At 50.6% G+C, this 21,774-nt stretch overlaps 1 protein-coding gene across 1 annotated transcript in view; it reads right to left on the bottom strand.

Moving 5' to 3' along the window:
• The window catches only part of PXYLP1 (2-phosphoxylose phosphatase 1), a 69,364-nt gene extending 53,982 nt beyond the window's left edge, over nt 1-15,382 (bottom strand). Inside the window, exons 1-3 of the mRNA XM_082839330.1 lie at nt 15,309-15,382; nt 13,800-13,945; nt 12,977-13,228 (exon numbers count right to left, since the gene is read on the bottom strand). The gene's annotated coding sequence lies outside the window, so the exon portion shown is untranslated. The remainder of the gene's footprint in view (nt 1-12,976; nt 13,229-13,799; nt 13,946-15,308) is intronic.
• Nucleotides 15,383-21,774: the final 6,392 nt, after the last annotated feature.

Raw genomic sequence — 21,774 nt, forward strand, 5'->3', positions numbered from 1 at the left:
CATGTCTTACTTTTAAAATCAGAAAAGAAAGCAAGCTGTAAAATTTATTTACCGTGCAGTTAAGCAAGAAGTCACAAGGTGGGTACAGGATAAATTATAAAGAGACCAGTGGTTTTGAAAGAGTACCCCCTTTGAAAACACAATGCAACATGGAACTTGATGTGTTAGAAAGATAAAGGCAGAGTATGCTAGGAGGGGCCTCATGCCCCACTCAGCAGAAGCCCCATCACACTGCAGAATTCAGGGTTCCGGGAACACCATTAGGAAATGCACTGTACAAACAGACTGGGGCTGCAGGGGGATGGTGGTGGCTTGTGCTAGAATGGCCAGAGAAGGCCTCAGGGAAGCGGCAGAAACTGTGTTAAAACTAAAAGGGCAAGGAGGACATCAGTGGGCGCTCCTGATGTGAGCAGGCATTTGGAGGAGGGCGAAGGTTGTGGGCGGTGGTACAGAGCCGGCGGCAGGGCAGCCAAGTCCTCCCTGAACCGTCGACTGACGACAGGCTTTACGCAGCGACTCATCGGTGAACAGGTGGAGAACGGTTGGGACCAGACTAGGTTCCCGTAGGAGAAGAGAGCCACGGGAGGTTCCCGAACGCATCCATCTGCTGATGGGTACACTCCTGCATATTCAGCCTACCCTCGAGTTACAAGGCACTGGCAGAAGGAAGACAGACCACCTTCTGGGCCACTCAGCTCAAGGTTTTGTCACGGTTGTGCTGCACTTGGGCAGCGCTATCCTAGAAGTAATCCGTATTCCAAGGGCAACAGGGCTGGGAACCCCAAGCCGCAGCTCATGATACCTCCCCTGGGGTTGAGATCCAGGCTGTGGCACCTCAGGCAAGTTGCCTTACCTCTCTGAGCTGCAGATTCCTCACCTGTAAATGGTGATTCAATTATTTATCCAACAAATAGCTACTGAGCATCTGCTGTATGCCAAGTACAGTCATAGAAACTGGGGATGAGTAGTGACCAGATCAGTCCAAACTCCTACCCGCGCAGAGCTTACATTCTAGGGGAATGTAAAATTCCCCATTCCTGGGTTTGTGGAAGGGATTAGATATTTCCTGGAAAGCACTTAGGGTATTAATGATTCTTCATCTAATTCCAGTGTGTGTGGGGTTTTCTTCCCCACAGCACCAAGCATTTCTCCAACACCAGCTGGCTGTTCACCCCACCCCCCAAGGTGCACCCTGAGGAGACTAGGATGAGAGAACACAAGATACTGGCCCTAGAGAGCTGAGGTGCGTATCAAAGGAATGATTTCAACGAGCCCTGACCTTTGCATCTTCCCACACGTAGAAAAGCGCTAAATTCTTTAACTTGTGATGTCTGGTTTTCTTTAATTAACAGTAATCTTCTGATGTTCTGACTGCGTGATCTTTGTAGCAAAACTTCCTACATATCCCGGCTCCTCCCTTACCTCTGCAGAAGCAGTCTCTCAGAGCATCTGAGATGCTGTGTCCTGGACTTAAGTCCTCGGCTTCGTCTGCGAAATAAAACATAATTCTCAAATTTTAGGTTACGCATTCTTTTCAGTCGAGAAACTCAACTCTGACACCGTCTACCTGGAAATAGCCTCAGATCTCGCAAGTTATGGGCTTAATCCCACAAAACTGTCCCCTTACCACTTCAGATGCCAACCACAAATCCAGGTTGTCACCTGTGCTTCTAACTGGCTACAGACTGAAGGTTCCAACGACCCCCCTCCCTTTGGGTTCAATTAATTTGCTAGAGGGGCTCACAGAACTCAGAGAAACAATTTACTTACTAGATTACCAGTGTATTACAAAAGGATCTGACTCAGGAGCGGCCAGATGGAAGAGATGCACATGGCAAGGTATGTGGGAAAGGTGTTACAGCTTTCCCACTCTCTCCCACTCTCCCTACAACTCCACGCGTTCACCAACCTGGAGGCTCTCCAATCTGTGTCCTTTGGGTTTTTATGGAGGCATCACTGAGGGAGGAGATAGATGGGCCCCAGCTGAGCAGCTGGAATTTGTCTCTTGAGGACAGATACTTCAAGATAAAGATAATTCTCTGCAGGAGCTGATCCCTGCTTGGGTGAAAAAGGAAGCCACATATTTCTCATTCCTGGGGTCAAGGAGACCTCCCAAACTACATGTGCACTGAAAGGTTGCCCAGGGGTCAGGGAAGGGAGGAAGTGCCAGCCCATAATATGTCCTGCCAGCCTCCCAGAAACCCTCACACTGGAATCCATCTTGGCTAAAAGATGCGCACACACATTGGGCAGGGCCCTAAAATCAGATCAGATACGGACAACTAGCAAGATGATTGGCCTGGGGAAACCTGGAAAAATGCCCCATATGAGCAATTGAAGTCACCCGAAAAGGGCAACTCTCCCTCTGAGTCCACCCGTGTGTCCTTTTCACACGTACTCTGCTTCTAATAAACACTTTACCTGCTTTACAACCTACATCTCTTTCCAAATTTTTTTTTCAAAGAAGACAAGAACCAAGGTCATCATTACATAGGCATAACTGATTAAATCATTGACCAATGGCAACGGATTCAACTTCCAGCCCCCCACCCCTGCCCAGAGGTCAGGGGTGGGACTGAAAGTTCCAATCCTCTAATCACAAGGTTGGTTCTCCTGGCAACCAGCCCCCATCCTTAGGTTCCCTGGGGTCTTTCCAAAAGTCACCTCATTAACATAATAAAAGACACCTTTCCGGTCTCCTCTAGGAAACATCAAGAGTTGTAGGAGCTCCGTGCCACAAACAGTGACGAAGAACAAATATATATTTCTTTTTATAAATCACAGCATCACAGGTTGTAATGTGATGTCCTTCCCCTCATTTTATTATTATGCACGTTCCCTATAGCACTTGGCTCCAAAAAGGTACCCAATAAACACCATAGGACTGGCCTACAGATTGAGATCCCTCTCTCTGGAAACAAAGTGTCCTTCATTCAGCCCTGAGCTCAGACTAGCATGAAGCTTCCTCTCTCTGCACTCCGCCCCCGGCCCCCAGCACTGTCGATTCCACCTTAATAAACAGGGCTGGGAAGGGAGAAAGAAAGAAACCACGCTTGCCCCCATGCGTCACAGAAAAGGCAGCTGACAGCCCTTCCAAACCCTGGCTCAGCCCTCATTTCCTTGGGGAGATGAGCAAAACCTTTCAGGCTGGTGAGAGCTGGTCCCTTCTCAGGTAGTGCTGACCAGAGTCTTCACCTGGACACGAACCCTGGATGGACTGCCCTGTGGAGAAGACTCAGCCCCTCCGATCAGGCTGGCCCAGGGCAAGGCCAGTCCTCACTTGGTGGATTTCAGCATCAAACGTTCATTTCAATGAGCTCATAGGTGGGGAATCGGCACAACCAGTACATATTCATTCTCAGCCAAGTGGCCAGAAGTGTTGGTATGAGTTGAAAGGAGAAAAATAAATTGTAAGCAAACTTTAGGACGTTATCCTTGGGGCTCCAAGAACGAGCTCCACCAAAAATCTAGCTGGCGGGTATCTTGATACGTAGTGACAGTTTCCAGCTTTCCTCACCAACTACATGCTGGTGTTCTGATGCCAGCGTCTATTTTTATAGCCTGTGTCATGCAAAGGACCAGACGGCAGTTGGAGACAGAGGGACAGGGCACAAGAGGCGAGGGCACAGGCAACGGGGCCCACATCCTACTCGGACTCCAACAGCAAACCCTTCCGAGCAGAGTCTAGGACAGCAGCCAAGCCCACCCTCCTCTGCAGCTTCATCCCCCATTACAGCCCAGACCTCGAGCTCCCTTGGGGCTGGCACTTTATCTGCCTCGTCCACTGCTCTAACCCCAGGGCCTGGAGCACAGGAGTGTGTAATGAGTGAACGACGCACGTCCCGGTGCAGCAGCTCCAGCGCACTGCACTCACCGGTCCCCCCAACCCCAAGAGCCTCTTCCGCTGACTCAGCGTCTGTGCCATTTCACTCTGTCGGCCCAGACGCCTTCTTGACCTTGTTAACTCGCTCATCCTTAAACTCAGCTCAAATCCCACCTCCCCCCAGAAGCCTTCTCTGAACCCAAGGCTGGGTGAGGTCCTCCCACACGGGGCAACCACAGCCCTCCCACAACACTCCTCAATGCCACAGGCTTGTGTCAGCTTCCTCGCCTACCTCCCCTCAGGGCTCGGTGGATGCGGAGCTGAGAAAGCAGCAGGTAGTCATTAGATGTGTGTGGGAAGAAGGAAGGGACGGAGGGAAGAAAGGACACCAAGAAGGATGCTGTGGATGGAGAAGCACCTGCCACTGAAACCTACGGCAAACTGAACAAGAACAAAGCACTGAAACCCAATAGATCAATGAACCACTGACCAACAAGGTAACCGGGAAAAGACAGCAGGAAGTGGTAGCGAAATACTTCTCAGTGGGTTTAAGTGGGAAGCTGAGGTCCCTCTGCTGTGGCCTCTCCTCCTCTCTGGAGGGGGGCTGGATGGTGCATGGAGAGGAGGAGAAACGTTGGGAGGATGGGTGAGTGGGGGCACTTGGAAGGCTCAAGAGCAAGCAGTTCTCACGGGCTCGAGTTCTCAGAGGCTCCTCTGGTCTCGAGGAGGCTGAAGGCCATTTCTTCTGGGGTAACCTCCAACTGCTGAAGGGAATCCACTAGGACTCACTCCCTCGAAGCTGTTAAGAACATGGCCTGAGGGCTTCCCGGGTGGCGCAGTGGTTGAGCGTCCGCCTGCCGATGCAGGGGACACGGGTTCGTGCCCCGGTCCGGGAAGATCCCACATGCCGCGGAGCGGCTGGGCCCGTGAGCCATGGCCGCTGAGCCTGCGCGTCCGGAGCCTGTGCTCCGCCACGGGAGAGGCCACAACGGTGAGAGGCCCGCGTACCGCAAAAAAAAAAAAAAAAAAAAGAACATGGCCTGAGTCAAGAAAGAGGGATAATGAGGACTTTCCATTGTCCTGTTAGTCCGGGTCCCAAAGACGGGAACAGAGGCCAGGATTTAAGACACATGATCTGGGAATAGAGACTATTTTTGGCTGGAGCTTTCTTAGCACAGCATTTCTTTCCAGGACAGACACCTCCAGTTGCCCTCAATATTTATTCCTTCCTTGCCAACAGAATCTTGATTTGGTGGGGGGCGGGGGAGGGAAAGTGTGGCAGAGATGGCCAGCTCACCATGAGACCCATCTCTTCTTCCTCCTAGGCACAGGGCTGGACCACACTTCCCAGCCTCCCTTGCAGGAGGTGTGGTCATCTGACTGAGCCCTGGCCAATGGAATGTCAGTGGAAGTAATTCTCCATCTTCAAGTCTGGCCCATAAAATCTTCCCATACTCCATCCTCCATGTCCCTTCCTCTTCCACTGATTGATGCAAATGAGCATGAGCAGCCTTAAGAGCCCGGGTCTCTGAATGGCCTTTTGGAAAAGAGGCCCTACCTCCCTAATCAGGAACAGCCATTTTGGACTTTGTGTGAGCAAAACGTAAATGTCCACCATATTTGAGTCATTAAATGTACCGCTGACCCTTGAACAACATGGGTCCACTTATAGGCAAATCTTTTTCAATAGTAAATACAGTACTACCTGATCTGAGGCTGGCTGAACTCACAGATGCGGAACTGTGGCTATGGAGGGCCAACTATAAAGTTACCTGCAGATTTTTTACTTGGGGGTTGGGGGAGGTCAGGGCCCCAAACCCACGTGTTGTTGAAGGGTCAGCTGTATGCGGTTTGTTTGTTTCAGCGGGGAGCCTCCCTAACTGCTCTAAGCAGCAATGTGCCCTGCTAAATACTCACATGGCCATTTTAACTGGGAGTGACCGTGTGACACAGTTCTGGCCATGGCACATCAGAGGAGGTCTGCTGGATGTTTGGGGGAAGACGTCTGCTTTCCTAATAAAAGGTACCCATGTGGCTGGTGTCTCCTTCCTGCAGCAGCCATTTTGCCATCATGAAGAAAAGGCCAAGAAAATAACAGAGTGTCAGTCCAGACAGACATCAGCTGTTGAGACCAATGCCAGCAACCCCTACCTTCAAACATCTTGTTACATGAGAAAAATAAACTACTATCAACTTAAGCCACTAAGGTAGGGTTTTCTGTTACTTTGCAGCCAAACACAATCCTAACCGCTTTGCAACCATTCATTCATTCATTCACCCAACCTTTATTGAGGCCTATTTCGTGCCAGTTCTTGGGCTAAGGATGAAGATTCAGGGGTGAGCTGGGTGTAGCCCCTGCCCTCCAGAAGCTCCCAGTCAAGCTGGGGAGAAGGCCTGTGAGCAGACAATCTGCGTGCAGTGGGAACGGATGCTGCAGTGACACGCTATGTCCTGGGGGTGGGGGCAGGGGGGCGAGGTGGGTGGGTGTGCACTGAGGCAAGGAGTTCCCCACTCCCTTTCTGGCACTGGGCACACACAGCAAACACCCCTCAAGCTATAAAGAAGCGAGTAGCGAGAACGTGCTATGCTCAGCGGAGCCAGGCAACTGCAACTACTTGCCGCATGTTGAGTCCCTAAACACCATCAACTGATGCAACAGTTTCAAGATAGTCAGCAGTCACTAGAGCAAGATGCACAAGAGGAGAACATAAAAACTCATACGCCGCTGACTCAGAAACGCTGGAAATTAGGTGAACCGAGGATGAGGCGGGCTGGCCTAGGTCGTCCTGCCTGTTGATATTCGGATCTCCTAAAATATACTCTCTTTCTCAAAGACAGAGTCATGTTTCACCTTGAAGACAGAGCCCAAAGAATCAAACGTCTAAGCCATGACCTTCAACCATAAATGTCCAAGCTCCGACTCTCAGGTCTGTGCTTCCATTAAGAACCGTGATGGAGACAAACTGGTGACAGAAGTCAACCCCATCTGGGAAATCAAGAGGCAACCAAACCAGAGAAGTCAGAGCAGCTAGGGAACAAACCGGAAACTAGAGAAAAGGTTTTCCTCCTTTTAACTCAATGCTGCCTACACACAAATGTTTGTTTTTTTAATGAATGGCATTACTTGCCATTTCTTTACTTTCCAAGAATGGGGAAAGTGTTTTAAGAAAAAAAGACAAAGCCTCACTGACTTCAGACTCCAGAAGTTTAAAAATGAATAAAATAAGGAGGCTCTCCAATAAGAGAAGTGATTATCAGGCTTCCAGTCTGACTGCTGTTTCACGAGTACAAAGAACTCCAGTGCAGAGCAGCGGGTGTGCTAATCACGCAAGGCAGAGGAGCGCTCGAGTTCTGAGGCAGCAATCACAGGTTTCTCTAGTCCTCAGCCCGCCGCTGGGGGCCACCGCAGGATGGCAAGGGCTTGGCTGGGCAGGCTGCCACACTGGAGTTTCTTTGTAGGACACGTGGAGCAAGGAAGGGTGAGGTCTGAGGTGGAAGGACCTCCCTTTCCAGGACCTGTTATTAAACCCAAGCCTATCAACAGTTTCCCAGAGACCTTCAGATGAAGAAGATTCCAGCTATGGCAGACACAGGACCCATGATAGTGTTAAAGAGAAAACCACAGGCCCAAAATGGCATCACTTGTGTTAAAACCCATGATACCAAACCTAGTTTTATTACCTAACCTAATTGCAGCTTCAGCCTTCCCCAGAAATGTAATCTTAATTGGCCAGTCTGGAATTTTCTGGCCAGCACCAATGAAATAATCTGTCACATGGGTCCTCTCTACCCCCCCGCATCCCCCAAAGGAAGTAGAGGTAAACGACATGATAGACCCTTGCCCCTCACCCAGAAGAAGGGGACCTGGCCTGAAGCAACCCTTGACTTTCTTTTACTAATAGCCTCCGTGCCCCTCCCTCCTTCTATTTAGTGCAGCCCCTCAGAGGGGGCTTCTGTTTACAAGATGGGGTGCTGCCCAATTCACGACTCGTTGAATGAAGCCAATTAGATCTTCACGTTCACTCTGTTGGATTTTGTGTGCCAGCGGTAGTCTGGCCTCTGCCTCAGGTTAGTCCCCTGCCCGCCCTCGGGAGCAGCTGTGCCATTCTTCACTCAGAGAACTGGGTCTCTGATAGAATCGTGGGCTTCCAGGGCTGCTAGAGAGCCAGCCCAGAACAGAGGTCAGGGCATCTGGTGCTGTCGACCAGGACCAAGAGTAGCGCTGGCAAACCAGGTGAGGAAACACTGGGTTTACAGTCTCGTATCACGCTTCCCGCTAACAACCTGAGGCCAAGAGTGATAGTTAAAACGTGAACAACCAGCGTGTGTCAGACACAGAGCAGTCAAATGAGTGCCTGTCTTCAAGAGTTGGCAAGGCCACGTCACCACTGTGTACCCGCTGAAGACCATCTGCTAGACCCCTGCCACCACCCCCAGTCATGGTGAACCCTTCATAGGCTACACCCTAGCCTCTCATGGCCATAAAAGGTTGCCTGGAGCCAGGTGAGTGCCTGGGAAATGCCTGCGCTATTATTCCTGTCCTTCGCTGTGAACTTAAGTGTGATATCCTCCGTTCCATGAGGACAGAGGCTATGTGTATCTTACCCGTCATCCTGCACCCACCATCTCAGTGCAGTTGGTTGGTACCAAAAATGTTTTTTGGATGAATATGTTAAGGAATGAATGAATAGTAAAAAACAAAAACAAACAAAAAACAGCTAACATTTAAGCATGCACTATGTGTTCTAAGTCCTTGTCATGCACTATCTCATTTCAGCTTCACAACAATACCATGAAGTAAGTTTTATCATCACCTCCATTTCACAAAAGAGAAGAAACCAAGGCATAGAGAGGTTGAGTAACTTGTCCAAGGGTACAAGTTTAATCATGATAAATCCAGGATTTAAAGCCAATCTGGCTTCAGAGCCTACACGCTGAACCACTACACTGTGCTGAGGACACAAGCACAGGAACTTTTGTATTAGGAAGTCATCAAAAGAGAACCTCTATACAACATTGTAAATCAATTATACTTCGATTAAAAAAAATTAAATTAAAATCAAAAGAGAGAACCTCTGACATCCACAAACCCTGAAAAATCCTTCCAGACAGTTTCTGATGGCGCTAAGCATACACTGTTTTTGTTTGTTCGGCTTACAGAACATTGTAAAGATGTTCTGTAATTTTCAAAGAACTATGTAACCACATTGAGTTATCAAGCAACTGTAGCAGGAAATCCACGTACATAGTATTTCTCCACTCAAGAGACCTGAATTCTAGGGGAGCTCTTATAAAGACTCTGTGGTCCAATGTCCCCATCTCTAAGAAGATCCCAGACTTGCTAGAAGGACTGAACAAGATCATGGACATAGTTGCCTATTTAAATGGTAAGCTACGACATAAGCATAATATAGGACCATAAAATTAATATATTTCAATAAAATGACAGACCAGAATTTCTATTACCTATCAATCTATACTTGTCAGAATTCTGTATTTGCATATACTTCTACCGTAGTTCCTATTTCTATCTCTCCACATTTCAGTAACAATGTTTACAGCTTAATTTATTTCTGTAAGACTGTGTCCCTCTGTTATCACTTCTGAGTTTCCAGACATTTCTACATCCCCTACCTTAATCCAACTGCTCCTTTCATTTTAGAAGCATAGTTAACAAGGCAGTAAATGTCTTATTCTAACTTCAAATTCTCCTATATTAGCAGCCGACACAACTAGCAAACAGAGCTTCATCTGAGCTTTATAGTTAAAAAGCTCAAAATGATACTGCTCTATCTCTGAAGGCCTGAAGTTTGGTGTTAGGTCCAAGAATGAGGTGGGTCTAGGAAAGTAAGCTGTGGTTTCTGTTAGCTGGCAAGACACATGTCTCCATGTAATTGAGGGGTAGCTCAAATAGTATTCCAACTATTCGTAAATTGGGTGTAAATGATGAGTCTGACCACAAACAGGAGAGAAGAGGACAGGAGGGGGCAGGCGGTATCAGAACCCGGTGCAATAATTTTCATCTTAGTCTGTTCTTTAAAGCTCTGGTTTCTATGCTGTTGATTGTGGCTCTCTCTAAGGAAGTTGGTTATACACAGAGACAGAGAGAGTGGGAAGCAGACGACAAAAGGATGCCTCATAATACAGAAACATGAACACATACGCTGGGGAAGTGACTACGCAAATACACACAGAATTTACAAGTTCCTAAGTTGCTACCACTAGATGTTTGAGTTGCCCAACCTCTCCTCCACCCTAGTACCAGTACAGAGGTGGCTCGATCAATGTGTGCAGTGCAGGAGGGTGGGGCAGAGGGACCAGGAGGGAGGGAGGGAGGGCCCGGAATGCAGGGATGAATCCCAGATACTCCTTGCGGAGTAGAGGATATGGGTGAAGGCTGCCTCCTGGCTGCAGGAACCACATAACTAGGCTCCTCCAAGTCCTTTCTCAATGTCTTTATTGTTTCCTTAATAAATTTTATTTATTTACTTATTTATTTTTGGCTGTGTCAGGTCTTCACTGCTGTGTGCGGGCTTTCTCTAGTTGCGGTGAGCGGGGACTACTCTTCATTGCGGTGCGTGGGCTTCTCATTGCGGTAGCTTCTCTTGTGGAGCACAGGCTCTAGGGCACGTGGGCTTCAGCAGTTGTGGCACGAGGGCTCAGTAGTTGTAGCTTGTGGGCTCTAGAGCGCAGGCTCAGTAGTTGTGGCGCACGGGCTCAGTAGTTGTGGCTCGCAAGCTCTAGAGCACAGGCTCAGTAGTTGTGGCGCACAGGATTAGTTGCTCTGCGGCATGTGGGATCTTCCCGGAACAGGGCTCGAACTCGTGTCCCCTGCATTGGCAGGAGGATTCTTAACTACTGTGCCAGCAGGGAAGCCCTCAATGCCTTTTTAATCATTAACATCCTCCATGCTCCTGCAATGTCTCCTCTCTTCATTACTGATAGCCCTGTTTCTTTTCCAAAGCCAGTGGCCTCCCTAACCAAGGCCCAAGAAGATTCGGAGCAGCCTCCTAGTTCTAGGGATGAAGGCTACTTACTATCCTGGAGTCTGCAGCTCAGGCCACCCTGGCCCTCCTGCCTTTTGGACTCAGAGCAGACCTACAGGTCATTCCCGGTTCACGGGTGCCTCCTCGTGGCTGCCTTGCAGGATCTCCAGGTTGAGGGGCCTTAGCAGGCCCTACACCATCCGCAAGGCTGCCCAGCAGGCTCAAGAAGAGTGTGCGGGAGGCTGCTTCTGCCAACAGGCCCACCATCCTACCAGAAGGCAGCTGTTACCTCTTCTCCACCCCCTAAGTGCAGGGGCACAGACCCTCCCAGCTGCATCTCTTTTGGCCACCGGCCTGAACGCTCCCCTCAGCATCTCAGGTGTGAGCTGCCTCCCCCAGGCCAGATCCCAGACCAATGGCATCACTCAAGCCACCTTTTCCAAAGGGGCACAACCGTCATCCAAACCTTCAAATGGCTCAGTGCTCTGCCAGCCCTCAGCTGGCTTTCAAGGCTTTCTAGGAAGCAGAACAGTGGGCCCAGCACACCTTATTCCAGGTAACTGTGGGCCGTTTCTCCAATCACAGTGACTTTGCTCCAAATGGCAACCCCTCCACCTGCATGTGGGCCCACGTCCTCATCCACCAGCCCAGAGCCTCGTCCCGGGGCTGAAGTCTACCTCCGTGAGTTTTCAGGACCTTGGCTATTCTGCTACCCTTTTTCCTACCCCCCTCCATAGAGGAAGTTCTCTCTCTCTCTTCCTCTCTCGCTCCCCCCCTTTCTTTCTCACTCACAAACTGCAGGCATTAATTAAATGTCTTCTAGAAAACAGATCTTCACCAGCTGCAGTTATCCTGGGTATGAGCCAGACCTGGAGACACAGACAGTCCAGGTGAGGAAGATAAGCCCATGACAGCTGTGAACCTGTGGGCAGTGCAGGTTCCCACATCAAAGGGACATTCTGAATTCCAGCCCTTTCCATACTCCTGAGAAAAGGGGACACAGGTTGCTCCCACCCCTTTAGCCTCTGGCCGTTCTCTCCAGAGCTGGCCTTTGACAGAGGCCGAAGAGCTAGACTTTGATCTACCTGCCAGTGGGTCACGGCCACTTCCCACAGACAGAAACATCTTGCCCAAACACCAGCCTCCCTCCCCCGCAACAGCACAGCAAATCAGATTGCCCAAAAAGTGCAAGAAGAGGCGCTCCCAGCTCTCCCTGGTGTGGGCAGCAGCCACTGGAGGGAAGATGCTGTGGTCTGAAGCAGCCAGCAGGGCTCCGCAAGTGGCTTCCCCCACCATGCGCAGGGATGAGGGACGCTGAAGGGGGCCGCGGCCACAGCTCAGGGCCCTAGAGGGGCCCTAGAGGCCCTCAGCAGGAAGCCTTAGCTGCCCACAGTGCCCCTCACCTCACCCTAGCTGTGGCATGAGGACAACTGCTTTGCTTCACGGAAATTCTGGAGTACCCTCTGAGGTCAGAGACCCAGCTGTCAAAGCCTGACCCATAAATTGAGCTCTCTGCCCCCAATATACACAGAAATGAATGTCTCTGTTGAGATAAGGTATTTCTTTAAAATCTGATCAATCGAAGGATGATGTTTTGGAAACAGTGCAGCACAATGGAAAACCATGGGTAATGGACTCAGCCTGGATTCAGGAAAGACACCCACTTCTTTACTAGACAAACACTGAGTACCTGTCACTTAGAGGGTGCCAGGCTGGGTCTGGGGCCACAAAGATGGTTCCACCCCACAGCTGAAGGTTATCCTGGGCAGTGGGGCATCTGACATTCAACAACTCATCACACAGCAACCTGGCGGGGGTTGAGGGGATACCCACAGGAGTGTGTAGGCACTCAGAGGGAGCCTACCCAGCCCCAGTGTGACCTTGGGCTAATTACTTACTAATTCACTACTCAACAGTGAACGAATATTGAGCTAATTACTCTTCGAGCCAATCACTAAAAAGAAAGAGTTGCAGATATCGCAGTTCCGCAAATGCTCCAAATGCAGTGCTCCAAAGGTCAGGTGGCCCATCTAGGCCCTGGTGCCCAAAAGTAGCATCCCAAGCATCATCAGTGAGGGTGGGCTGGTCAGGAGCTAATCTGTAGAAGAGACACAACTCCTACAAGCCCCTTCTCTAAAATAGGCAATTAACTTAACCCAAGACTTACTGAAAGCCAGGAGAAGGGATGGGGCAGGTTCATGCACTGGCTTTCTGGCTGTCACCCTGCATCTCCACCTCTCTCCAGGGAACACGAGGCTTTTCAAACCACCTGCTTTAGATCCTCTTCGCACAGATGTCCTGACGGGGCACCAACACCTCCGAGGAGGAGTTGTTGCCAAGCTCCGTCCGCAGTCACGTCACGTCTGTGAGGCTGGCTGGGCACTGCCTGCTCCACACTCAGGGTTCACCCGCGGGCCTTCTGCAAACAGCAACAGATGTTCCCAAGTTGTGGAGCCTTCTTGAGGCTCCCTTGGCCGTCCACCCCACACTTGCCCATTCGCACGCGATCTGATTCCACATCTCTCCTGATTTTACTTTTCGAATGCTTACAAAGCACCCTTGTGTTCCCACGAAGGCACTGGCCACCCAGGCGGGGATGTCCTCCCTCCCCTCGAAACGCCCCGCCGAAGCGGGAATATATGGCTCCACATCCTCCGGAACTGCTAATCCTTTAACCACCCACACTTAACACCTTGAAAGACCGCTGCAGCCGCCAAGAAGGCCACCAGCTCGAAGCACAACCAATTTCGTGTGTGTAACAAAGCCGGCTTCTTTAAAAGACTGCGACCTAAGCAATTTCACGAGCAAAAGCAACGCCGGGGGTGTAAACCACGCAGTCCTAACCTGAGCATCCTGTAATGTTAACCTGCGCACGCAGCGGCCCCCTCCGCTGGGCCCCGGGACTACCGGGCGCAGGTAGCTGCCGGCAGGAGACGGCCCCACCCCCGAGGAAGACGGCAGAGAACTTGCCGTCACCGCAGCCTCCTTACCTGGAGACCAGCTGGCTCGCCACGGCCGGGGAAGGGGGATCCTGCGAGCTCCAGTTCCGGCAGGAATCAGGCGGCAGGAGTGCGGGGACCGGGCAGGAGCGGGCTGGAGGGGCGGGACCGCGGATGGAGGCAGGCGAGGTGCGGGGCTGGAGGTGGAGAAGCAGGACGCAGCGCGGGTGAAGGGAGGCACCCACCGGAGGCTGCGGGGCAAAGGCCTGGGGAAAGGGCGGCGGAATCGTAGGCCGGGTTAGGGGGCGCTCGGGCTAGGAGAGGGGGCGGTGGATGAGAAGGCGGGGACTGGGATCCGGGCGCGTGGGCGTGGGGGAGTGGAAGCGAGTCGGGGGCTGGGGTTTAGGGAAGGGGCGGGGATGGAGGAGGGAGCTCAGTAACGGGGGTTCAGACCCGGAGCTCGCAAGCGCGCCCCCGACCCCCCACCCCTCTCCCACCGGAGTCACTGCCCGGTCGTCCCGGCCTTGGCGCGTCCAGAGGACCCCTTCGGCCTCCGAGACCTGCACCCCGGGACACCCGCCCGCCTCGAGCCTCCGCGGGAGGCTCCGCTCAGCCTCAAAGGTAACCACCCCGACCGCGGCCCGCGCCGCGCTCACCGCCCATGGTCCCGGCCCGGCCCCGGCTCCGCCACAGCGCGCCCGGCTCCGCGCTCGCCGCCCGCTCCGCCCGGCGCAGGGGGAGGCGAGGGCGGCGCGCAACGACTTCGGGGCAGCGCGACGGTGCGCAGCGTCCCCTAGTGGCCTTGCCGCCCTCGAGCTCCGCCCCGGAGGCGGCGGTGCGGTGCGGCCCGGCCGGCCGGAAGGGAGCAGAGGGACTACGGAGGGGACACTTGATTGGAGGAGGTCAAACACAGGCCCCAGAGACGGGCCAGTCTTCAGAGATCCCAGCGTGCGAAAGTCACGGTCACGGGCACCCTGAGTGCGCGGGGACCGCGGCCACCTGAGCGCAGGGCCTCTGCGCGCGTAACAACGCGGGACTCGGGATCAGGGATGCATGGACGCACGCCTAGGCCGGGTACACAGTAACGGCCCGGAGCCCTAGTGTGGGTGCCTGTGGACCGTGTGCCTGACCCGGCGCCACCCGGGGGCCGGTGCTGAGCTGGACGCGAGTGTTTGGGGTCCACCATTGCCGGTGACTGATCCAAACTGTCACGATTCTCGCCACCTTGCCCCCCCCACCCCCCCGCAGGCTACTCCACGTTTCCCTTCCGGCTCCCACCACATCCGGCCCTGTGTGTCAACTCTAGACCGTCACCCTGCTGTCTCTGGATGGCCTGCAGGCGCCCTGGCGAGGTCGCGGCCCGGGCAACGTCTCTCCCCACCCCTTCCCCGTCCCGTGGTTCTCAGCGTTCTCGGAGCTACTGGAGAGCCACAGAGCACTTGACTGATTTCTGTAACTCCCTGTTAAGACACCCGAGAGACGTGCAGTTGAACTTGATATGATACCGTATTGGGGGTCATTTCTTTCAAATGTTGGGTCCCAGCTGGTGGTGATTCCTACCTGATTTCTCTGCGTGAGATGATCTGACCAACTGCGACTGTCAGACAGGACTTTGGTGTCAATTCAGGAACTGCAGTGACCCCTACGTGCCCTAGAGCAACTGGTCTTGCGGAAAACAGGCTCCTAAGTATATTTACTATTGACCTCCCGGGCGCACTTTCTGGAGGAGTTTCTCACTTGGCCTCTGCTTTCACTCCTGTATTGATGGCTCCCTAATCCACACTCGACATGGAGATGCTTTACCCATATTTCTACCTACTCTCTGGTTTTCTGCTTAGAACTTTCCATCTCAGTTCAGCACTCCCAGCACCAAATTCCATCTCTTGCCAGCTCCCAATTGCATCTGCTCTATGGTCTCACCATTTACGCAGCCCCCTGGTTTGCCTTCCTCAGCTGAAGGCTCAATGTCCAGGGAGGCTTTGCTTCTAAATCCTGATAACCTGCTTTTCTCTCCCCATTTCTGGGATGTCACACTGTGCTCAGCTCCTTCCTGCCCTGACCACTGACACAACCCCTTCCCAGTCATGAACCGCACCTCCCAGCACAAAATCCTTTCACTGTCCACCTCAGCATAGCCCCAGACTCTCCCACCTGTTTCTCAGTCCACCGCACCCCACCCCCACCCAACACCTCTCCTCCTTCCCTCCACGATCCCGCTGGCTGTCCTCTCACTAATTCCAGGCTCTACCCCTTCCCCGGTGCTGCCTCCCTCTTCCCTACATGAGTTAGGGCACTTCCTGCTCTAAATGACAGGCAACCCAATTCACACTCGCTTAAACAGAAAGGAATTGATTGACTTACGTAAATTAAAAGCTCAGGGCACTGTCTGCTTCAGGCCCTGGAAACCAAAGCCTTCAAGGACTCTCCATCTCCCAGCTTTGCTTCCTTCCACGTGAGCTATACTCTCGGGCTCCATGCGAGACCCCAGCAGATCCAGGCTCACAACCTCGCAGCAGCAAGGCCAGCAGAAAAACGGCTTCTCTTTGCCCACCCTTCCCGCAAGCCTGTGTCCCGACTCTGCTTGGCACGACTGGGTCACCTGTCCATCCTGTTCTCCCAGCCACTGTGAGCCCCCGCTCTCTGCTACCTTCTCATCCTCCACAGGGAACCAGTGCCTGCTCCTGGATCCCTTCTCTGTCACAGTGGGACTGAAGGTGACACGGGACACCATGGCTAACCATTTCCCCACAAAGTATACCACAATACGCTTCACCTAGCTGCAGCCCTCCTGTGTTGGCACGGGGTGTTTTGTTCCAAACAAGAAGTGGGGCACAGGCCCTCTCTCTTTACAGCTTCCTCCTCAGCCTATCTGGGATTTCTGTCTTTGTATCATACCCCCTCCGTAAGTCAAGACTTGGTACGGAGATGGCCTCAGGCCCCTCAGGGAACCAGACGTCATATTCTTCCTAGACTCACTCTCTCAATCTCTTTCCTCACTTTCCCTATTCTCTGATGGCTTAATCCCCCCTTCCGTTCTGAAGGAGGTGTCCTCTCCCTCCTCCCTGTGGATTTTGGGTTCGGAGCGGTACCCACCCTTCCCTGCCCCTGGGGCAGTAACACTTCTTGGCTGAAACTTAAAGGAGGAAGGGGCTATAGGAAAGAAAAAGATTTCCACAGGGAAAATATATATCGGGCAGCATCTCAAAACCATTCCCCCCATTAAACCTCTTTCCTCTGTTGTTGTTGAGGTGAGATGGGGCCTGAAGCAGCTGGTGGCCTTCTGACCAGCACCAGGGGATGCCATGCCAGAGCCGACACAGGAAAACAGAGTCCAGAGACAGGCAGCTTTCTGTTGCTCCTAAAACCAGGACCTGGAGTTTTCAAGTACATGTCCAGTACATCCCTGCTTTTCCCTAAGCAAACTGGAGTTGGTTCTACTATCACTTGCAACCAAGAGTCCTGAGTAGCACAAACCCATAGCACAGCTCCTGGCACGTTGGTCCCTGCAAAAGAGTAACCATCAGCATCTTTGTTCATCGGATACAGGAGCAAGCTATGCCCATCGATGATGATAAAACAGAGTAGAAAGGAAAAAGGGCAGTGCCGTTGGTTCCAAACCTTAGTCTCCCCTTCTATTCCCAGCATTTGTCCTTCCCACACACACATTTTGGCCCCCCAGGGAAACTCAAACTTTGTTCAAAGTCGAACCCTCCCATCTTATAAAAATAGTCCCAGGGGCTTCCCTGGTGGCGCAGTGGTTGAGAGTCCGCCTGCCGATGCAGGGGACACGGGTTCGTGCCCTGGTCCGGGAAGATCCCACATGCCGCGGAGCGGCTGGGCCCGTGAGCCATGGCCGCTGAGCCTGCGCGTCCGGAGCCTGTGCTCCGGAACGGGAGAGGCCGCAACAGTGAGAGGCCCGCGTACCGCAAAAAAAAAAAAAAAAAAAAAAGTCCCAGACTCAGCCAAGTCATGAATATTCTGACAGGCAGCACTTGCTGTCCTTTGATGCAAGCAGTCCCTGCCTGAGCTGCTGGGAGCAGATGCCATCTTCAATTCAGTTTCAACCCATTGAGCAAAAAAAAGCTGAACAAATATTTGTACAGCCTCCTTTGTCCTGCACTGTAGACTTGGAGGAACAATGGGCTACTGCTTCCACCCTGAAAGGGTTGACTGGGGGAAGACAGTCCCGGACAGAGTCTGAGGTCACTTAACAATACCAGGGAGGCCCCTAGGGGCCCAGGTGAAGTGGTGTATTAGCACCAGGTTCTAAGTTCCAAAGGTCTGTGCTGCCCACAGCCCTGCCTTCCGACAGAGTTATACATCTGTACAAAACATTTCTTTTGTGACCACCGCAATATCTAGATGACAAATGTTATTCTTAAGTTCCAGGTCCCATGGGTTTTGTTTCTCTGATTATAAAAGTTCCCATTCATTGTGAAAACTTGGGAAAAAACTAAGTACACATAAAGATGAAAATTTTAATTATCTGCAATAAATTGGTGTCAAATAATACAGTAAACATCAAACTAAGATTTAAAGTGAGAAGACTAATCCATACATGTTTCCGTTTCACCACTGGCGACCCCAGGGCCTCAGGGATATAAATATCCTGCAAAAGGTTAGGGGTCATTTCTTAGGTTCTTTCAAAAATCCTGCACTCTCGCTACCACACGTATACTTTTCAAAACTGCAATCCTGGCCTCCCAGCTCCGGGGTGGTCTGTGCTCTATTATTTATGTGTGCATGATTCATTGTACTTGCTACCAGCTGCAACCTCTTTCCCCCACCCCAGCAGGCTTATTATACAAGCCCCTGCCCCTCCTAAGAGCAGCCAGAGAGCGCAAACTCCTTTTACCATCTATCTGGGTGAAATCTAATTAGAAAGGCAAATCTGGAAGAACAGAACACAAAATAACCACGTTAAATAAAAATAAGAGATGGCTTCAAACCTGACCTTGAGCCAAAAAATTCACAAAGAGGGGCTTCCCTGGTGGCACAGTGGTTGAGAATCTGCCTGCTAATGCAGGGGACACGGGTTCGAGCCCTGGTCTGGGAGGATCCCACATGCCGCGGCGCAACTAGGCCCGTGAGCCACAACTACTGAGCCTGCGCGTCTGGAGCCTGTGCTCCGCAACAGGAGAGGCCGCGATAGCGAGAGGCCCGCGCACCGCGATGAAGAGCGGCCCCCACTTGCCACAACTAGATAAAGCCCTCGCACAGAAACGGAGACCCAACACAGCCAAAATAAAAAAATAAAATAAAATTTAAAAATCACAAAGAACTGAAGTCATCTGCTGATTCATAGGTCTAAATATTCATTTTTGTCCTCTCACCTCTGAGCCCAACCAAAAGATGTTTCTAAGGAGAAAAGAAACAACCAAGCGCTAGATGAACTCACACAGGTCTTATTTAGAAATCATAAAAGGACAACAAGGATTTCGGCTGTCTATTTCATCTCCAACAGTGCCCAAAGTGCCAAAAACTGGCGCATAAAAATTGGATGCGTGGATGAATGGGCCAGGAGCCCATCCCTCTCATTTTACAATTAGAAGCCAAGCAGAAAGGAGACAGGAGGAGAGTGGGAATCTGGTGGAGCCTTCTGCGATCTCATGGCCGCTTGGGAGACCAAAAACGGGAGGTCAGTGTCCATGAGAGAAGTGAGGCCCAGCTGACACCCCAGACTTCCTGTTAGGACCCAAAACAGAAAAGATGGAAGCTAGGAAACAGCCTTAGAATGCTGAAAGGAAGTCATTGCCAATGTCGAATTCTATGTTCAGAGAAAACGAGAGACAGAGGGTAATCGATTTGCCCCAAATCAATCACAGTAATGGAAAAGGATGTACATTCTGCTATTATTGGGTGGAATGTCATACAAAGGCAAATTAATTCAGTAGTGTTTTTCAACTCTTCCAGAGCCTCACTAATTTTTTTTTCTATCAGTTATTGAGTGAGAGACTTCCCTGGTGGTACAGTGGTTAACAATCCGCCTGCCAATGCAGGGGACACGGGTTCGAGCTCTGGTCCGGGAAGATCCCACATGCTGCAGAGCAACTGAGCCCGTGCACCACAACTACTGAGCCTGCGCTCTAGAGCCCGCGAGCCACAGCTACTGAAGCCCACGTGCCTAGAGCCCGTGCTCCGCAACAAGAGAAGCCACCGCAATGAGAAGCCTGTGCGCTGCAACGAAGAGTAGCCCCCGCTCTCTGCAACTAGAGGAAGCCCACGTGCAGCAACGAAGACCCAATGCAGCCAAAAGTAAAATTAATTAATTAATTTTTAAAAATTATTGAGTGAGTAGTTGATGTCTACTATAATTACTATAACTAATTTATTTCTCCTTTCAGACCTATTAAGTTTTGCTTCATGTGTTTTTAAGCTTTTATTAGGTGCAGAAATGTTTTGGATTTTTATGTACACTTGATGAATTGCCCCTTTATCTCTTTATCCCTTTTAATATTCTTTGATGTGAAATCTACTTCATCTGATGTTAACATAGCCACTCTAATTTTGTTTTGGTTAGTATGGTACATCCTTTTCCTTCCCTCTTCCCTTTAATCTATTTGTGTCTTTATATTTAAAGTAGTTTTTTGGTAAGCATCAAAAAGTTGTACATTGCTTTTTTATTCAATCCGACAATCTCTGCCTTTTATTTGAGGTGTTTAAACTATTTTTATTTAATGAGATTAATAATTTGGTTGGGTTTAATGGTATCACTTTACTATTTGTTTTCTGTTTGTCCCATTCTATATATTTTTTTGCTTCTTTTTTGTTGAGTATATTTTATTATTTCTTTTTACCTTCTCTGCTTATTTGTTACATCTCTTTGGTTTTCTATTTCCAATGGTTGTATTAGGGTTATAGTATACATTTTTAGCTTATCACAGTCATGCTAGTTTTGTTGTACCACTTGATGGTCAGTATCAGAAACCTATTAAAATATGCTTCGGTTTCCCCCTCCTGCTCTTTGCAATATTGTTTTCATACATTTTACATCTACATTTGTTACAAACTCCATAATACATTGTTATCATTCTTGCTTTAAAACATCAACAATCTTTTAAGGTGGTTTTTGAAATAAGAAAGAGGCATTTTATGCTTACATACGTATTCACCATTTCCGGCGCTCTCCATTTCTTTGGGTAGACCCACATTTCCGTCTAATATCATTTTCCTTTTGCCTAAAGGACTCTCTTTAACATTTCTTGTACTATACGTCTTATGGTGATAAATTCTTCCAGCTTTTCTATGTTTGAATAATATCTCGACTTCACCTTTGTTTCTGAAAGATATTTTCTCTGGGTATAGAATCCTAGGTTGACCGTCTGTTTCTTTCAGTCCTTTAAAGATGTTGCACCACTGTCTTCTGATCTGTATTGTTTCCGACAAGAATCTACTGTCATTCTTCTCTCTCCTCCTCTTTATGTAATGTGTCTTTTTTGCTCCTGCTTGCTTTTATAATTTTCACTCTATCACTGCTTTTAAGCAATTAGATGATGATTTGCTTTGATGTAGTTTTCCTTTCTTTTCTCCTGCTTGGGGCTTAGTGAAAAACCTCTCCACCTGACTTTGATGAGGGCTCAGAAGAGTCCTTCCACTCCTTAGTTTCCCAAGGAACTAAAGCACTTATTAGATCTAGCTGCTCCCTCAATACCAGAGCACCCAGTATATTCTCATACATCTTACCGGGAGCAAGGAGCCACACAGCCCTCACCCTCCCTCCTCTGCCCCTCTCTCTATCCATCCTACCTGCCTCCAACACCCTATCCCACGCCCTTGGAGCCTCCCTGGGTTGCAAAATGGTCCAAAGCAGAGAAGCTGAGTTGAACCATATCTGGGGTGGAGTGGAAAGCAGGCCTGGGACAACTGGGGTGCTCCCTGCTGTTCTGGGGAACCAAAGGGGGGATGGACCCAAGTCCCTTTGGAAGAGTGAGAGGCCAGCATAAGGGCAGTGTGGAGGAGTGGGCCAAGAATGGAGAGGTTGCAAGAAGCCTCCACTCCCCATTCATTCATTTATTGAGTGCCTAGG

This window comes from Leucopleurus acutus (genome assembly GCF_964270905.1).
Source record: "Leucopleurus acutus genome assembly, chromosome: 5".
Lineage (NCBI taxonomy): Eukaryota > Metazoa > Chordata > Mammalia > Artiodactyla > Delphinidae > Leucopleurus > Leucopleurus acutus.